This window comes from Lagenorhynchus albirostris, chromosome 2 (assembly GCF_949774975.1).
Source record: "Lagenorhynchus albirostris chromosome 2, mLagAlb1.1, whole genome shotgun sequence".
NCBI lineage: Eukaryota > Metazoa > Chordata > Mammalia > Artiodactyla > Delphinidae > Lagenorhynchus > Lagenorhynchus albirostris.
Genome location: NC_083096.1, coordinates 51,123,166 through 51,143,228, shown reverse-complemented (window position 1 = coordinate 51,143,228; position 20,063 = coordinate 51,123,166). Strand labels below are relative to the sequence as shown.

The 20,063-nt window shown below is 42.9% G+C and overlaps 1 long non-coding RNA gene across 1 annotated transcript in view; it reads left to right on the top strand.

Annotated features, from left to right (window-relative positions):
* Positions 1 to 623: 623 nt before the first annotated feature.
* LOC132515812 (uncharacterized) overlaps positions 624 to 20,063 on the top strand; it is a 110,595-nt gene continuing 91,155 nt past the window's right edge. The window contains exon 1 of the long non-coding RNA XR_009539194.1: positions 624 to 704. This is a non-coding gene — a long non-coding RNA (uncharacterized LOC132515812). The remainder of the gene's footprint in view (positions 705 to 20,063) is intronic.

Here is a 20,063-nt window from a genome sequence, read left to right as displayed (position 1 = left end):
TATAACAAAGTGAATCAGTTATACATATACATATGTTCCCATATCTCTTCCCTCTTGTGTCTCCCTCCCTCCCACCCTCCCTATCCCACCCCTCTAGGTGGTCACAAAGCACCGAGCTGAAAGGGATCTCATGGAAGGACTCGGGGAGCCTTTCAAGTTGTTGAAAGGTAGCAAGTTGCATTTCATCCCCATTAAGCAGTAATGATTGAGTCCTTTTAAGCCTAACAACAATAGGTAATATCTTCTAGGTGTTTACTACATACTAGGTCCTTGGTTGAGTGCTTTCCTAGCATTTAGCCCTCACAACAAGCCTATGAAATGTTGTGTACTAATATTATGGCCGTTTTACAGATGAGGAGAATGAGGCACTGGGAGGCCAAGGTCCGTGCCCAAGTTAGCCAGCTAAATACTAGGTATACAAAGACAGGTACAATCAGCTCTCTGCCTTTAGGAAGTTTGCTATCTAGTATTTTTTTAACGTTATAAATTTTGTAATTTTAATAAGCTCAGATCAGCTTCATCTTCCAACTGATCTGAATAGGGTACGTTTCACTATAGTAAAACAACATGAGATATTTTTCTAACCAATTAACTGTTGTCATAGATTATAATACGAATGAGGGGAAAACTGTCTGATGGAATATCCAGTCCACACTTGGGAACTGACTGCTTGAAGAACATTCTCATTTCCAGATTGGAACATGGTATGTATTATGCCTGAACGATGACAAAAAACAGTGCTGATTTTGTAACAAAACCTCAGGGAAGCTATTAACAAGTTGGCATTTCTAATTCATGTGGAAATTATCATTTTATTTATCAGAAAATTGCAGCAGTGGTATTCATTTAATTAAGAATCTGGTACTGTGGAAGGGAAATTTTATGAAGTTTGTAATGTGGCAGACAAACGTGAATTCAGACGCAAAAGAAAATTGGTTACATATCTAAGGGTCAGCTTCTTTTCCTTTGACCGTCTCATTTTACATGGTTTGAGAGCTGCTTAACAAAGGAATATCATTATGTTGTATCATTTTATAAGATTTTTTTATGGCAAATTCATCTAAGTAGTAACTGTACTAGGCTCCTAAAAACCAGAAAGAAAAGTGCTTCCAACGTTTGACAACAGCTAAGGAAACTATCTCTGTGCATTGGAAGGCAGGTTAACATCCAGCTGCTTTCTCAATTGTAAGTAAAGCATTGGCATATTCAAATCTAGTTAATAGGCATTATAAAATCAAAAAGGTAAGAAAGCAGGTTTGAATGAGACAGAATCTGAGAAAAGCAGAGAATGGGAATGAGATGGAAACTGGAAGGGGACGAAGAGTTTGGAAAAGGTGGCAGAGGAGAGCACCCACTCTTGGTGGCTGACACCCCACTTTCGCCAGGAAACACTGCTCACCTGTCGAAGCCTTAGGCCCGCTTATCTCCTGGATCCAGCTGCCTGCCAGTGGGTGTGCCACTTCCATGGCCCAGCCTTCCTAAGCCGCCTCACCTCCAGGTCTGGATTCATTGTTTACAGTAAGCATTTGTTGAGCACTAGTTATGTGCCAGGTGCTGGGCTGGGTCACACCCATGAACAAGGAGAACAGGTCCCTGGGCTCTAAAGCGGATGTTCTGGTCGGAGGAGACAGCTGTAAACAAGTAGATAAATAATTGTGAGAGATGCAGATGGCAATCTGTGCTGTGATGAAAATAAAGCAAGGTAAGGGGATTGAGGGTGATGGAGGAACACAGGTGATTAGGGAAGGCCTCTCTGGGGTCGTGACATGTTAGCAGGGAAGGAGCCAGCCATGGGAGGCTCCAGGGGGAGAGCACTCCAGACAGAGCAAGTACCAGGGCCCTGGGGCAGGTAGGAGTTTGTTGTATCTGAGGATGAGCAAGAAGGTTCCAGTGTAGCTGAACTGTAGGAGGGGAGAAAGTAGGAGATGGAGGTGGAGACGTCACAGATCCTGTGGTCTTCTAGGCCAGGACCAAACTCCTGGATTCTCTTCTAAGTGGAATGGGAAGTGATTGGAGGATCTTAAGTAGGGAGGTGATAAGATCGATTTCCATTTTCCAAATATTATTCCGTGGAGCCTGGGTTATAGGCAGATGAGAGTAAGGAGGTGAGTGAAGAGAGTGACCAGTCATAGCATCCCTCTTCTTCCCCAGAGGTGAGTGCAGGAGTGGGTCTGTGCCCCTGCTGGGGGCCTGAAGCCCATCCATAGGATGTTTCTGTGGAAGTTAGAAGGTCAGACTCTCCCTCCTCTCTTTGGTGTTGAGCCACAACTTCTGCCACTTGAAGGAGCCAGAGAAAGTGATAAGGGGCTGAGAGACGGCAGCGTCAAGGCCACACCTGCCTTCCCTGAGGTCCCAGGGCTTCCCCGGGTTCCTCCAGCTCTTCCTTTGATTCCAGAGCTTTTAGCTGAAGGAGTTCTAACAAACATACAGAGGTTAGAGACGGAAAGCAGATGGCCAGGAAGGAATGGAGGAAAAAAAGAGGGGGAGATCAACCTTGGCCTTGAACGTGAGTGGGATCCAGGAGGAGTGAAGCAGAGATGCGTGAGCTTTGGCCCAGATCTCAGGCAGTGAGGACTCTGTGATCCTGGCAAGAAGACAAGTGTGTGTTTTCTGTCCAAACATCCAAGTTACTCATTTCCCCAGGTGACGCTGCAGCTGGGAGACCTGTGAACAGTCCCACAGCTAATAGCTCACAATTCTGGGTTTAAAAAAAACAGGATGGGGGCTTCCCTGGTGGCCCAGTAGTTGAGAGTCCGCCTGCCGATGCAGGGGACGCGGGTTCGTACCCCGGTCCAGGAAGATCCCACATGCCGCGGAGCGGCTGGGCCCGTGAGCCATGGCCGCTGACCCTGTGCGTCCGGAGCCTGTGCTCCGCAACAGGAGAGGCCACAACAGTGAGAGGCCCGCGTACCGCAAAAAAAACCCCAAAAAACAGGATGATATTTAAACCAAGAAACAAGAAAACAAACAAGGGCAGTGCCTTAGTGTGTATAGCACAGGGGGTAAAGCAAAATTAATTCACAAAGATTTCCCTTAAAATATAGGGAAAGAAGGTCCTGACATTTTTCTGCAAATTCTAATGGAAATTAATAAAGATGAGCAAAAGTATCACAAATATTGTCATTATTCTATGTGACATCCTCTTATTTTATTGTAGTGAGTGCGAAGTGTTTACAAAGGATCTAGTAGCTTCTCTCTTGCCTCGACCTCCTGCTCTCCATTTTTCTGGTAAGGGTTTAAGTTCCTCAATCACCAGTTGTCTGACCAGCCACAGAAGTTGCAGCCTAACCCCGTGCAGCGGGTAGAGGTTAAGTTTGGAATGACTTAACCTGCTTCGGGAAGAGGTTGATGAATCTAAATGGGAGGTAGAGGTTATATGTGGGAGGGGAGGAAACCTTCGTTCTAAAGCAGGACATCTGGTGTCCCTTCACAGGCATTGCTCCCATTCAAGCAGTCCTCGTGTTCTCCAGCCGGGCATCATTGGCCACATGATATCCTACGGGGCTAGGGTCACCCTCTGGAGAAGTGGGAGAAATGCCCTCCCAAAGGGGCCTCTAAAAAATGCTGCTGCTGCTGTGTATGTGTGTGTGTGTGTGTGTGTGTGTGTGTGTTAAAGTTTAGTGCAATGGTCTTTCCAGCTTCTACTTACAGCTCCCTCTCTCCCTAGGTCAGGGCCAGGCATCAATTCGGTGTCAAACACCAACTTTTCCTCAGCCTTCACTGAGGCTTGCACTCCTCACACAGTCAAGGTTGTCTTGCCGCCTCTCTTAAGAGGAGCTCTTTCCCAGGCCAGGCAGCACCTCGGTCCCTCACATAAGGAGACTGTGGGTGGGCCAATCCCACCAGTTCACCTGGCATTTCTAGACACACCCACCCTCTTCCCATCCCCCACTTCAAGTGCCTATACCAAGTGGGTGCAAGGAGCAAATCTGTGTTTAAATAAGATTAGACTGGCAGCCAAGGACAGGATGATTTAGCCTGCAGCAGAATCTTCTGGAACACTTGTTAAAAATACAGACTCCTGGACCCTATCTGGATAGTGTCATTCACTAGGTCAGGGCAGGGCCTGAGAATCTGCATTTTAAACTCCTGCATGTGTCCCACCCTCACCTCCACCCCCATGATTCTGATGTATTGACTGTCAGACCTGGCTGAGAGGGGAGCAAAGCTGGAGGTCAGGAGGTCAGTGTGGAGCTTACATTGTACAGGAGAGATGCCTTAGACCCTCAGCAGAGAGGAAGGGAAGGAGACGGACACCAGGGACACAGTGTGGAGGTAGAGGAAAGGAAGCCGGGAGGGAGCGGGGTCCGTCGCTCCCTGGTCTGCATCCAGGCCAGAGCCCACTTTTCCAGCAGGATGCGGCTCTCACACGTGTAGGGAGGGGGCCTGGGCTGTGTCACCTCCTTCTGGCTCCAGCTGGCTCTGCTCTCCTGACAGCAGCTCTCTCCCTGGGGACAAGCCAGGGCCACTCCCTGGGAAGGCTCAGGTTACAGCTGTGCCCTGGCCTCAAACTCGGCCTCTGCATGGCCCTGCCGGGTAAAGTTACCAAATGCGAAGTGTGACAGATTCCTGGAGGAGGACAGAGCGTGGAAACCATGGCTGATCCCAAAGTGTTTTCTTTTATGTCCCAAACCCACTTGGGGATAACAACGGCACCTGACATTTCCAGAACCCTCTGCTGGGGGCTTTAAAAATGCCTTGACTACATGGGGATCGTGATCCTGGGACTTTTTTTTTTATGTACATAATGGATTGTCACATACAAGTGTCAAGGTTATTTTTCTTCTTCATCTATTCACTATTTAAGTGGGGGGAGCATTAATCTCATTTTATAGACATGGATCATTTCTGGATATAAATGGCTCCCTAGTTTTAGAGATTCTAACTTGAAGCTCCTCTTTTCTTTCCTTTTTTTCTTTTTTAAAATTTATTTATTTTTTGGCTGCGTCGCGTTTTTGCTGCTGGGTGCGGGCTTTCTCTAGTTGTGGCGAGCAGGGGCTACTGTTCATGGCGGTGCATGGGCTTCTCATTGCGGTGGCTTCTCTTGTTGCAGAGGACCAGCTCTAGGTGTGCGGGCTTCAGTAGTTGTGGCACACGGGCTCAGTAGTTGTGGCTCGTGGGCTCAGTAGTTGTGGCTTGCTGGCTCCGTAGCTGTGGCTCACGGGCTCTAGAGTGCAGGCTCAGTAGCTGTGGCTTGCAGGCTCAGTAGCTGTGGCGCACGGGCTTAGTTGCTCTGCAGCACGAAGCCCCTCTTTTCTTACAGAGCTGTCTCATTTGTGTTAATGAGGGCCGTTCTTTGTGGGTGGTCCCTGTGGGCCTTAGAGAACCATTTTACCCAGGGAGCCTCACCTGAGAAGTTGCCTCCAGCTGGCTTTGTGTTCATCCAGAGCACCTGGTTCAGGCTTCCGCCCGGAATGGCAACTTCGTAAATGCTGCTGATCCTACCCTGGATCTAGACTTCACCAAGGGAAGCGGCCCTGTGCCTTTAGTCCAAAGACTTCACGGAGATGATGGGATCCTTCCACAGACGAGGTAGGAAATGGGGGTTAGGGTGAGGGGGATTACCTCAGCTTCCTAGAGAAAAGTATCGTGGCAAAGTTTGTGTTGAGGCTTAATTGGGAGGCGCAATATCAAGGCATCCAGGGTGAGGGGAAAGGAAGGAAATGTAAGGCTGCACAAGATGATGCAGCCTTGAGCTTGGTCGCACAGGATGTCTTCCAGACAGTCCAAGGGGATCCGTCCACAGCTCAGAGTAGGAAGAGGAAGAAAAAGGACTTTATCTGCGGGCTCCTTCCTGTCTCCTGTCTTTCTCTGGTCACAAGATTCTCTCCATGGCGTGTTAATTCCTCCGCAGTTCTGACTGTGTTACCTGTCTCCTGTAAGCAGTCACCGGGGAAGCTGGACCCCGGACCCCACCCTTCATTCATTCAGATTGGGCTTCGTGTCAGACAAGTAAAAAACATGCAGAAGCCCAGTGTTCACCCCAGGTTATTAGCAGTAGCTGCTGAAGCCAGAGGACAGGTGGGCGAGCAGACCTGCGAGACACATAAACTGAGTTTGGTTCGGTGATAAACAAAGAGTTAGGGATTAAAGAAAAAAAAAAGTTAGGCTTCTTGTTTGTTTGTTTGTCTTTCCACTGAAACTTTGGCCCTACTAGACCTCCAAGTGACATTTACAACTTACTCCTCTCTTGAGACTGGCATCTGCCTTTAGCAACATATGACAGTGGAAAGGGGAGTCCTGGAGAAGTTGTGGGGGGAAAAGATTCGAATGTCCTCATGTCCCAGACTACCCCACCTCATTTCTTTGCCATGCTCTACTACTGACTGTGTGACCTTGTGAAAGCCGCTTAACCTCTCTGAACTGGTATGGCAATTTCATGAGGGTCAGCGTAATGCATACAACACAAGGTCCTTTAGAGAAGTCAGTGAAATAACAGATGCATAAGCATTTTGAAAACTCTGGTGTGCTCTCGAAGGCAACGGGCTCTTGTTAGCACTCCCCTCTCTTCCTGTAGCCCCACCTACCATCCCTCTTGAGACACTCTGGCTTTTCTCGGGCCTTCCTGAGACGCAGTTCCAGCTGCGTTTCTAGCAAGAATCTCTTCAGTTCTGGCCCCAACCCCATTTGCTCCTTCAAGCTCATCTATCCCTTGAAACAACCTCACCTTGGCACAAGGGAGAATTCTGACATTCATATGAGCGATCCTACTCTTTTAGCTATAATGGTTTGCTAGAGCAACGATTTCACAATTTCACAATAAAAGGAGCTTTCTTTTCAAACAATGAGTAAGCTCTGCACAAGTACTAACAAGTCGGGAACCATAACAACTTGCATGGGAAAAGCTGGTCTGACTGTATCCCGGAGTCTATATTCGGGCTCAAAAGAAATGCAGGTTAGCTTGTTTGTTTCACTGCTAAGCCTTTTCTCGCTCAACACCCTTTCCTTCACATTGTCTCATTTTAGCCTCCCAATGACCCCTATGAGGTAGGAAGGGCACCTCCATTTTTACAGTGGAGGAAGTGGAGGAAAAAAAAAAACCCGAGTGATTTTTCCCAAGGTCCCAAACAGCCAGTCTGGGGTCAGATCAAATGAGAAACTGTGTCTTTTAGTTCCTAGTATTTTCTGTTGAATATTGCTGCCATCATTTTCACCTGTCCCTCTTCCCTTTATTCTTGATTTTCACAAGAACTTCTGTCTCCAGGGAAAGCGTCCTGGCTTCTAGCAGGTGATTGTATTCTTGGTAACACGATTTCTTTGATTCACCGCAGAACCGTGTGGCCACTAGAGACCAACCCAAGACCACACGGCCAACCTCCTCCCTTGAACTCAGGGGAGGCCTGAACCAATGTTTCCTAGCTGGTTGAGGGAGCCTCGGGGTGCCATGATCTGCCCCAGAGTTCAGAGCTGAAGAAAGGGCCAGGGTCACCCCGAACTCAACCTCATGTTTTGGGGCTCCCCTCGTGGGAGTCTGAGGCTTACCCTCCACCTCCATCCCCAGAGGCTTGATGGCCAGATGGGGGACCTCCAGATCTTTTATTATGCTGAATGTTGTTCTGCTGGTTTGTTTTTCTCAGGGGACTGTGCAAGGTGGTGGCATTCTGAGAGGGAATCTGGGGGATGGAAGTGGAGTGAGCATGGGCTGGAGAGGTAGAAAAAGAGGTTGGGAGAGGAACTTCAGAGAGGGGGCAGAGATGCTAAAGGGGATGGACTGTGGCTGAGTGGTGTGCATGTACCCTTCTTTGCTTCTCCATGAAAGCTTCAGTCAGATTTTTGTTACTAGTTGGTGCTTTTGGAGTTAATGGGGGGCGGAGGAGTGGCAGAAGTGGGATGGGACTGGTTGGGCATGAAAGGAAGCAGCGGCAGCCCAACTGTACTTAGTCACAAGCAGGTCACACATGGAGGATTTCATCACAGAAGAGGGGGTCTGTGGCTGGCCTAACTCATCAGGGCATCGGTTTCCAAATCTGAAGATAAGTGTTTATCAAGAATTCTTCCCTTATGCCTATTCCAAATCATTCCTCTTTTAGCTCAAATTCAAATCCATTTCTTCTGGTTTGGCTCAAGCTGAATCCTTGCCAGTGTCCTAAACTTTGGCTGACAACATCCAGAACTGTAGGGAAAGGGGTAGCTGGCAAAGGAAGAAGGCTCTGGCCAGAATCAGTGGAAACCGTGGGCCAAGCAGTTTGGGAAAATGAATTGCACTAGTACAGAGGCTAGGACTGTAGCCATAGGAAGGCGCTGCTATTGTTCTGCAGAAAAGATAGTGAACAATTTCCACTTGGTGAAACAAATTATAAGGAAATTCAGAAACACCTGGCCCGTACAGTGGTATAAATTCTAATGTTAACGGACACCAATCTGAAGCAGCCAAAGACATTAACCACAACGTGGAATACTGGCATTCATTGTTAGTCCATGTGTATCCAAAATTTGTCAAGCACTGTTTAATGTCCTCAGCCCTCTCCTATCTCACATGTAAGTCCATCTTCTGTCTTTACAGTGTGATAGCCAGAGATAAGCCCATGTCTAACTTTCTCAGCAGTGAGGCTCTTCCTTTCTTGTTAACACAGCCCCACCTTGTTAAGCTAAGGGTGTTTTGTGTAGAAACCCACCAACTGCTTGTCTCAATCCACTCAGCTGCTATGACAGAATACCACAGACTGGGTAGCATATAAACAATAGAAATTTATTTCTCACGGTTCTGGAGGCTGGAAGCCTGAGATCAGGGTGCCAGCATGGTCGGGTGAGGACCCTCCTCCAGGTCAGATTTCTCTTTGTATCCTCACATGGCAGAAGGGGCTAGGTTATCTCTCTGGGGCCTCTTTTATTAAAAGGGCACTAATCCCATTATGAGGGCTTTGACCTTCCAACTTAATCACCTCCCAAAGGCCCCACCTTCTAATACCATCACACTGGGCTTTAGGATTTAACATATGAATTTCGGGGGGCACAAACATTCAGACCATGGCAGTGCTACAACTTGCAAACCTAACTAGTGTCTGCCCCTATGCAGGGCTCCACCTATAGAGATAACTAGAGGTTTTGCTGTGTATTTTTTTAAAATAAAGATGCAAATATTTTTCCATATTCACATATATTCCTATGTAGTATATTAAAATATCAAAGACAGGGAAGGTAACCAGGTCTTAAATGACTGTATCTATTTTTAAGGACCATGGTTTTTATCAGCCATTTAGATTTCAGGGCACATTTTACTTCTCATTTCATTTGACACATGAGAAAATTGTTGCAAGCTAGTTGAGCTGTAAGGTGAACTTGACTATGATAATGGGACACAGCTCAGCAAAGACAGCAAGGTCAGCTGACCGGTGTTCTGTTCTCCTCTGCATGCTGTATCTACTGACCTGGTTCAGGATCACCTTTTTGTTCTCCAAAGAGCTATTACATTAGCACCAGGGTGGCTCAGGAATGTCTTTTGTACAATTAACCAGTAAGGATGCCAACAGATGTATGTGGAATGAATGGATTCAAAGAGACTGATTAATATTTGTAATTAATCCTAGAGAACCAACTTTGCATTGAACTATCAGCCTAAATTTCTTTTTCTAAATGGGTCTAGAAATTCTTGGGCGGGTGGGAAAAATACCTTGTATAGAAAATGTCTGTTTAAATCTCCAGTCCGGCTATCTCAACTGTGTTGATCAGGATAGGCTAGATATGCTATAGTAACAAACAGCCCTCACATCTTAGGATTTATGCAACAAAAGTTTATTTATGGCTCACACCATATCTGAGGTCTGAACAGTTATCCAGAGCAACTATCCTCACATGTTGACTCAGTGTTCCATTCGATCTTAAGGCTCTTCCTTATCAATGCATGTTTCCCTGATTGCCACAGCAGAGAAAAAGCAAGGAAGAGCAAATAAATGGAGATGGCATGCGTCATATTTAATTTGCAAAAGCAAGTCCCATAGCCACACTGAACTCTGAGCAGGCAGGTGTATCAGATATTGGCTCCTGTAAAAAACAAAACAAAACAAAACAAAAAACCCACTGCAAACTTATGATTTCAATAACACCGTTTATAATTTCTTGGGATTCTGTGAGTTGAATGGGCAACTACTTTGCTGGTTTTGCCTGAGCTTACTTGTGCAGCTGTACTTGGTTGGATCGGCTGGGCTGAAAAGTCCTAGATGTCCTCATTCACATGTCTGGCATTTCGTGCTGGCTGTTGGCTGAGGTGCCTCAGGTCTTCATGTGGCTTCTCATCCTCCAGTAGACTCAGCTGACTTCCTTACATGTTAGTCTCAGGACAGTGGTCCATGAGGACAAAGGCAAAAGCTGCCAGGTCTCTTGAACCCAGGCTCCAGAACTTGCACAACACTTCTGCCACATTCTATTGGTCAAGCAAGGCCAGTAACAAGGCCAGCCCAGATTCAAGGTATGGGGAAATAGTCTCTTGGTGGAAGGAGTTGCAAATATTGTAGCCATGTGTTTGAATCTATTACAGCAGGATACATGAACATTTGATTCTTGTTATTTATGGTAGTAACGTTCTATAAAGTCATTGCAAATAGAAAATATTAAACCATTGCTCCTAGGGGAAATACAAGGTTAAGTTCCTATGAGCCTCTGGATACAACATTTTAATCAACTGATCAATAATAATGTTGTTTTATGAGAGTACCTATTTAAAGACACCTTGCTTAATATATATTGTTGATTCATTAACATTAACTCATGGCCAACAGCGCTATAACTCATGCCTGAATGAAGCTTATCTAATACAATGTGTTTTCTCCATAAGGCATATCACAGCCTTCATGTCCTTAGAACACTAGACAGCACTTCAGCATTATACTTGGGAACCATTTAAACAGTGAAATCACCAACAAAAAGCACAAAAATGTGGGGAAAAAAATCACTAGATAACCCCCCCACAAAGGATACATGTTTATAGTATAAGAACTGAAACAAGAAAGCTTGTTTTACCTCAGCTGGGAACATGTGTGTCAGCCAACTCAAATGTTTTACCACTCTCCTCATGTCCATGAATGAGCATGAAAGCAACATGAGTATTGATTTGTGGATTACAAATACATTTTAGTAAGTAGGTGAGTTTGCAAATATGGAACTCACAAATAATGAGGATTGTTATACATAGAAGAGGGAAACCAGATTGATGAACAGTGGTGATTCTTTTACACTCATTCATGGGAAAACAGAAGAGAAATGAACATTGCTGGAGTACTTACTATGTGCTTGCCTTTTACATTTACTATGTCATTTAATATATATTATAAAATATAATTTAATATAATCTTTTAATATATTGCTGGATTCAGTTTCCTGTTTGTTTGGTTTTTTTCCTGTGATGTCTTTGTCTGGTTTTGGTATCAAGGTACTACTGTCCTCATAGAAAGAGTTAGGAAGTGTTCCTGTCTCTTCTATATTTTGGAAGAGTTTGTGAAGGTTTGGTGTTGACTTTTCTATAAACTTTTGGTAAAATTCACCAGTGAAGCCATGTGGTTCAGGGCTTTTGTGTGTGTGTATGTTGTGGGGGGGGAATGTTTAATTACCAATTCAATCTCCTGTCATAGGTCTAGTCAGATTTTCTGTTTCTTCTTGAGTCAGTTTTGATAGTATCTTTCCAGGAATTTGTCCATTCATCTAGGTTATCTAATTTGTTAGAATACAACTGTTCATAGTATTCCCTTATTTTTATTTAATTTCTGTAAGGTCAATGTAATCCCTGTCATCCCTGATTTTAATAATTTGAGCTTTCTCTCTTATTTCCTGATCAGTGTAGCTAAAGGTTTGTCAATTTTTTAGTCTTTTCAAAAAACCAACTTTTTGTTTTGTTAATTTTTTTCTTCTCTATATTTTATTTATTTTCACTTTCATCTTTATTGCTTTCTTCCTTCTGCTTGTGTTGGGTTTCATTTGTTGTTTTTCAAGTTTCTTAAGGTGGAAGATTATGTATTGATTTGGGATCTTTCTTCTTTTAAAATATTTAGTTACAAATTTCCTTCTATGAATGTTCTTTGTTGTAGCCCATAAGATTTAGTATGTTGTGTTTTCATTTACATTCATATCAGAATCTTTATTCTAATTTCCCTTGTTTTTTCTTTTCTTTCTTTCTTTCCTTCTCTCTCTCTCTTTTTATTTTTTCTTTTGATCCATTGGTTATTTAGGAATATGTTGTGTAATTTCTACATATTTGTGAATTTGCCAAATTCCCTTCTGTTACTGGTTTATAATTGCATTCCATTGTGGTTGAAGAATTTACTCTGTATGATTTTAACCCTTTTAATATTATTGAGAGTTATTTATAGCCAAACATGTGGGCTATCCTAGAGAAAGATCCATGTGCACTTTAGAAGAATGTGTATTTTGCTGTTGTTGTGTAGAGCATTCTACAAATATCTGTTAAGTCTAGTTGGTTTATACTGCTGTTCAAGTATTCTGCTATTTCGTTGATCTTCTGTCTCATTTTTATATTTATTATTGAAAGTGAGGTTTTGAAGTTTCCAACTATTATTGTTGAATTATCTATTTCTCCTTTCAATTCTGTCTTTTTTGCTACATGTACTTTGGGACTCTGTTGATAAGTACATATACATTTGTAATTGTTTTATCTTTTTATAGATTAACCCTTTTATTATTATAAAATTTTCTTCTTTTCCTCTAGCAACAATTTTGTCACATATTAGTATAACATAGTGTAATTAGGGCTTCCCTGGTGGTTGAGAGTCCGCCTGCCAATGCTAGGGGACACGGGTTCATGCCCCGGTCTGGGAAGATCCCACATGCCGCAGAGCGGCTGGTCCCATGAGCCATGGCCGCTGAGCCTGCACGTCCGGAGCCTGTGCTCCACAACAGGGGAGGCCACAACAGTGAGAGGCCCACGTACAGCAAAAAAAAAAAAAAAAAAAAAAAAAAAAAGTGTAATTAATTTGTGTAATGTTTTATCTGATATCAGTATAGTTACTCCAGCTCTCTTTTGGTTACTGTTTACATGGTATATCCTTTCCATTGTTTTACTTTCAACTTATTTGTGTCTAGAATTTGTCTCTTATAGAAAGCATATAGTTGTATCATGTTGGTTTATTTTTATCCATTCTGCCAATATCTGCCTTTTAATTGGAGTAAGTGTTAATTTCATTGAAGATCTTTTGTATATGATGAGTCAATTCTCTCTTGCTGTTTTCAAGATTCTCTTTTTGCCTTGGCTTTTGACAGTTTGATTTTGATGTGTCCAGGTGTGGGTATTTTGAGTTTATATTACTTGGAGTTTGCTGAGCATCTTGAATGGGTAGATTGATGTTTTTCATCAAATTTGGGATGTTTTCAGCCATTATTTCTTCAAAGGTTCTTTTGCCCTTTCTCTTTTCCTTCTGAAACTCCAATTATGCATATGTTGGTACACTTAATGGTGTCCCACACATGTCTTTGAGGTTCTATCCATTTTTCTTCATTCTTTTTCTTTCTGTTCCTGAGACTGGATAATTGCAATTGACCTATCTTCAAGATTGCTAATTCTTTCTTTTGCCTGCTCACATTGTCTTTTGAGCTCCCCTAGTGAATTTTCCATTTCAACATCAGAATTTCTATTTGGTTCTTTGTATGTATATGAAATTTCTACCTCTTTATTAATATTCTGTATCTGGTGATACATAATTCTTATACTTTAGTTCTTTAGACATGACTTCTTTTAGTTCTTTGAATATACTTAAAATAACTGATTTAAGGTCTTCATCTAGTAAATCCAATATCTGGACTTCTTCAGGGACAGTTTCTATTGATTGCTTTTTCCTGTGTATGGACTGTACTTTCTTGCTTATTTACTTGTCTGGTAATATTTTGTTGAACACTAGATATTTTAAAAAATATAATGTGACAACTCTATATGTGACAACTCTATATAATGTGAAATCAGATTTTCCACCCTTCCCAGGTTTGTTTTGCTGCTGCTATTTGGTGTTGTTTGTTTGTTTAGTGGCTTTTCTGAACTAAGTCTGTTTTCTTTGTTAAGTTGGCCACTGAAGTCTCTGCTTAATTGGCTTAGTGGTCAGCTAATGATTGCACAGAGATTTCTTTAAATGCCTAGAACTAATAAGTCTCCAGTCTTTGCTGAGGACTCTGTGTGAATGTTGAAGCACACCTTCAATACTAAGCCAGGCAGTTGACAACTCTGTCTTAGCCTTTACTTCCTCCTTTTTCAGAGCTTCAAGGTCAGAGGTGAGACTTTAGGGCCTTCTCAGGTATTTGCTGAACATGTGCACAGCCCAACATATGCACATGACCTTGTAGATTCCAGAGAATGTGTCAGGGTTTTTCAAAGCTCCTATAAACATTTCATTCCACAGTTTTTCCTTTTAAACTTTTTGCTTAGCTTATTGTTTGCCCCACTGTTACCCATTGCTTTAGGTAGCCGTAAAGTTAAATAATTGCCTCTAATTGTTGTCAACAAACATATCAGAGTAAAAGGCTTTTCACACTGAGTGAGCTCCAAGGTAGGTCAAATAGAGATAGCCTTGCCAGTGGGGTTTTTCAGAAAATCACCAGACAACTCAAATAATGACCATTCTCTGGGAATGAGGTTTTAAAGGTGCTTCAATCCTGTTTTGCCCACTCCAGTGGCTGGCAGGTTTCTAGTTTTCACCACGATTGGAAGCTTTTGGTTTTCAAGGTCACCATGGAGCTGGAGAGGGGTCATGTTAAAATGTCACAGTTTGATGTTCTTACTGAGATCCAGTGGTTTTTCTTGAATAAATACCTATGGATTGAATAAATAGGCTAACCAAAACACCTTTTGTTAATTTTCAGAGTTTTGGAAAAGTTGATTCTGACCATTTTGGCAAGTTTTCTCATTGTTTTTAATGGAGGAAAGAGTTTTTGAAGGTCCTTTTTCATTCATGTTCCTTGGTAGCTATTTTGATCCTTATTACAGCAGTCAGGATTAGGTTCATATACATGTGACAAAAAACCTGAGTTAACAGTGGCTTAAATACACAGGTTGTATTCTCTCACATTAAAATTTAAAAATAAGTTCAAACTGTTCAGGGACAGCAGCTTCTTTCAGCTTTCAACTCTGCCAGCCCTAGAATATGGCCCTCATTTTCTTTTCTTTTCTTTTCTTTTTTTTTTTACTATATATAATCTAGGTATATTATGTATAGAATACCTACAGGTGCACATATGTAAACACACATACATTGTTAGGGTTAAGCTTCGGGTTAGGGTTTTTGTGTCTTGAAGGCTTGCATTGTGCAATTTCTCGGTCTGTTTTCCAGATGATCCCCCGTCTCAGTTACATCGTTTGCAAATCAGTGTTCTCTCACATTCGCTCCACTGCCTTTTCGTTGTGCGGATACTTTGCCTGTGCCGTTGAAAACCCTTTTCAGTCGCCTGGAGCCCCAACTGGCTTTATTGTGCTTCTGTTTCCCTTGCCCAAGGAGACCGATCCACAGACATGTTTCTAAGACTGAGGTCCAAGAACGTACTGCCTATGGGTTTCTTCTAGGCCTGGCCTGGCTTTAGGTTTTACGTTGCAGTAGTCGATTTAGTGTCAGGTTCTTGCTGTAGATGGTACGAGAAAGGAATCCAGTGTAATGCTTGTGCATGGAGCAGTCCAGTTTCCCCAGCACCATTCATTGCACAAGCTATCTTGTCCCCATGGGACCTTCTCACCTCCTTTGTCAGAGATGAATTGACCACACAAGCGTGGCTTTCTCTCTGGGCTCTCTGTTCTCTTCCTTGGATCTATGTGGATGTCTTGTGTGCCAATACCATGCTGTATTAATGATGGTAGGTTTGCAGTCTAGTTGGAAATCAGGCAGCATGGGACATCTGAAATCTGCACTTCTTTCTGAAGAGCATATGGACACTCTCTAGGTTCTTTTGTGTTTCCAGACACATTTCGGAATTCTTGTCTGAGAAAGTCTGTGGGTATTTTGAGAGGAATGGCATCCACTCTATGGATTGCCTCAGGGGCATGGAATCATTTGCACAAGACGGACTCTTCTGACCTATGAGCATCACCTATCTTTCCATGTTGGGTGTGTGTTGTCTTCATTTTCTTTCGTCGATATGTCTCTCATCCCATTTTCTGAGTTTCGGGTCTTGTAGATCATGGGTTAGATGGACTCCTAGGTATTTTCTTTGTGTTGTTACCATCATTGTCCATGGGATTGTCTTCTTCCTTTCTCATTCGGATAGTTTGTTGTGAGTGTACAGAATGGCAACCGATTTCTGTAGTATCGATGAGGTTTGTACCCTGCAATTGAACTGAGTTTCCTGAGTTTTGTTTTGTTTTCTTTTGGTGGGGAATTGCCTTCAGCATTTTCTGTGTAGAGAATCGGGTCAACTGGAATCTTTCCTCTGCCATCTGATACTCTTCTTTCTTCTTTCCATGCCGTTATTATGGCGAGGACTTTCTCTGCATTTGTGCTCCGCCTTGGTGGGCTCCAGGTCCTCCAGCTGACTAGGGGGGAAGCTTGGCATGGTGCTCCAGGTCAGAACTGGCAGTGCTGAGCTCTTTTCATAGCCCAGGATTGGGCCCCATGGACCTCTGGGCCCTGGTTCCGGACAACCCTCCATTGGCCCTCATTTTCATGGTCTAAGAAAACTCCTTAGCTCCAGCAATCATATCTGCATTCCAGGAGACAAGAAGAAGGAAGAGGTGAAGAAGAGCACACGCCCTTCCTTTAAGTATGCTTCCCAGAAATTGCACATGATATTTTAGAAGGTAGTCACATAGCCACACCCAGCTACATGGGAGGTTGAAAAATATGGTCTCTATTTAGAAGGCCATGTGTGCAGCTAAAAACCAAGACTTTATTACCAAGGAAGGAGGGAAACTAGCTGTGACATGTATTTGGCAGGTAAAGAAACTAAGGTTTAAAGAAGTTCAGCAATTTATTCAAGGACACCCAGGCAGTATGTAGTGGTGCTAGGATTCAAATCAGGTGGTCTGATCCTAAAGCCTGTACTTTTTTTTAAGGTTTATAGAGCACATTTTATTTTATATAATTGAATCCCATTGATATAATAACAATGCATTGCTGTTCTTTTCTGGGTGAAATATACAAAGTTCACAAAATTTCTCTCCCCTTGGTGCATATCATACTTTTTTTGGTTTTTAAAAAAATTTTTTTAACTTTTCATTTTATATTGGATCATAGTTTATTAACAATGTTGTGTTAGTTTCTGGTGTACAGCAAAGTGATTCAGTTATACATATACATGTATCTATTCTTTTCAAATTCTCTTCCCATTTAGGTAGTTACATAATATTGAGCAAAGTTCCCTGTGCTATACAATAGGTCCTTGTTGGTTATCCATTTTAAATATAGCAGTGTGTACATGTCAATCCCAAACTTGCTAACTATCCCTTGCCCCCACCCTTCCCCCGGAAACCATAAGTTCGTTCTCTGAGTCTGTGAGTCTGTTTCTGTATTGTAAATAAGTTCATTTCTATAATTTTTTTTAGATTCCACATATAAGCAATATCATATGATATTTGTCTTTCTCTGTCTGACTTACTTCACTCAGTATGACAATCTCTATGTCCATCAGCATTGCTGCAAATGGCATTATTTCATTCTTTTTAATGGCTGAGTAATATTCTATTGTATATATGTACCACATCTTCCTAAAGCCTGTACTTTTAACTGTTTTGCCGTACAGATTCAGAGAAGTTAAATAACTTGATGAGGTCACAGAATTGGCAAGTGCAGATCTGTCTGGCCCCCAAACTCATCTTTTTGCCATATTTACCCCAAGCCATCTATTTTACTCTGGTGGGCCATCAGGAGAGTGAAAAATATAAACCTCACTGTTCAACCTGAAGATTCCTGATAGAGGTTTATTAAGATATCTAAATAAAGTACATCAAGTGTCTTTTAAACACAGGACAACAATGAGTGCTTGAAGGACAGCAAATGAACCAAGATGACAGATAATCAGAACTAGAGCTATTAAGAAACATATGCTGTAGAACCTGCTTGCTTTCTGAAGTGGGAATAAAGAACCAGTAAGGTACAGGTTGTGAAATGCTATTAAAAAATCAGTATTGAAGTTTGCAATCTTGAACAGAATGCTAAGTACTAAGTTTATTTTGTTTTTCTCACTAATCTCCTAGATTCCTAGCCCCACTCTAACCAGTCAGTAGGTTATTATCAGTCCCTTCCACTCACATCTGGCTCTGGGATGGGGTGAGGCCCAGAGTAAGCCCAGGTCTTAAGGTTCCGCTGAGCTCACCCAAGGTCTAAGAGAACAGACTCCAGTGCCTGCCTTGACTCACCCCATTTCTTTTCTTTCTTTTTCAACTCTTTCTTCACTGTGGATTATCCTAAAGCTGAGTTAATTGAGGCCTGAATAAGGAAGGTCATATTATAATTATAAATTCAGGACAAGTTTGCAATTCAACCTGAGCTCCTTTTCATGTTGCTCACAGAGAATACACTCATGGAGAGGGTATCAGTGGAATTGCAGTTTGATAACCAAACAGAAACACAATTGAAGCTGTGGTGACTAATACACAGCCACCCAAAGATAATCCACTGTGGTTTGAATCCATCACACACACACACACACACACACACACACACACACACACTCACACACATGAAGAAAAGTTTGGGTTCCAGCAGCTGGAGTAATTTTAGCTCTATCTAATGGTGTACGTTTGAATTACTGAAGTTAGAAAACTCATGGTTGGGGCTTCCCTGGTGGCGCAGTGGTTGAGAGTCCGCCTGCCGATGCAGGGGACACGGGTTCGTGCCCTGGTCCGGGAGGATCCCGCATGCCGCGGAGCGGCTGGGCCCGTGAGCCATGGCCGCTGAGCCTGTGCGTCCGGAGCCTGTGCTCCGCAATGGGAGAGGCCACAACAGTGAGAGGCCCGCATACCGCAAAAAAAAAACAACTCATGGTTGGAACTTGGGCCCCATTGGGAGCTGCCATCTGTCCCCCTCCTTTGCCTCTGGAAGCTTCCTCACTGGCATGCAGCAGATCCCTATTTCTAAGAGCTCCCTCTTCACCCTGCCCTGGAACCCCAAAAATAACCTCTGCTGATACCTTCCCTTGACACACACACACACACACACACACACACACACACACACACACACACACACACACAGGTGCAGGAATAACTCCAGCCTCTGCTTTTGTCCTCCACTTTGAACTTTTTCCAGGCTGTGGCGCCTCTCCACTGGTCTTTCTATAGCGGCACATCTGAATTCTTTCTGTCTACAATAAGGTTAACCGATGCCTATTGTGAGAATACCAGATTGCATTTAATTTTAAAAATTTAATTGCACACTTTATTTTGAGGTAGATTCACATGCTGTGGTAACAAATAATACAGGTAGATACCATGAGCTCTTTGCCCAGTCCTCCCCAGTGGTAATATCTTGCAAAACTATGGTACAATATCAGAGTCAGGATATTGACATTGGTCTAATCCCCAGATCTTATTCATGTTTCCTTCATCGTGTGTGTGTGTGTGTGTGTGTGTGTGTGTGTGTGTATGAGTTCTTTGCTATTTTATCACATGTGGAGGTTTATCAATCACTATCTCTTGTGTTGCCCCCGACATCTAACCCCCCACATCTTCTTCTTGCTCCCTCCTCCACCCCCCAGCCCTAACCGCTGGCAACCTGTTCTCTATTGCTATATTTTTGTTGTTTTAAGAATGATATATAAGTGAATCATAACCTATGTAACCTTTTGGGACTGGCTTTTTTGACTCAGCTCCCTTGAGATCCATCCAAATTTTTGCATATATTAATAAGTTCCTTTTTATGCTGGGTTGTATTCCAAGGTATGGATGTACCATAGTTAATTTAACCATTTACCCACTGACGGACATCTGGGTTGTTTTCAGTTTGAAGCTATTATGAATAAAGCTGCTATGAATACTCATATACAGGTTTTTCTGTAAAGTTAAAACATAAGTTTTTATTCTCTGGGATAATTGCCCAAGAGTGCAGTTGCTGGGTCATGTGGTCGTTGCATGTTTAGCTTTGTAAGAAACTACCAAAATGTTCTCCACCAGCAATGTATGAGTGATTCAGTTTCTGTACATCTTGGCC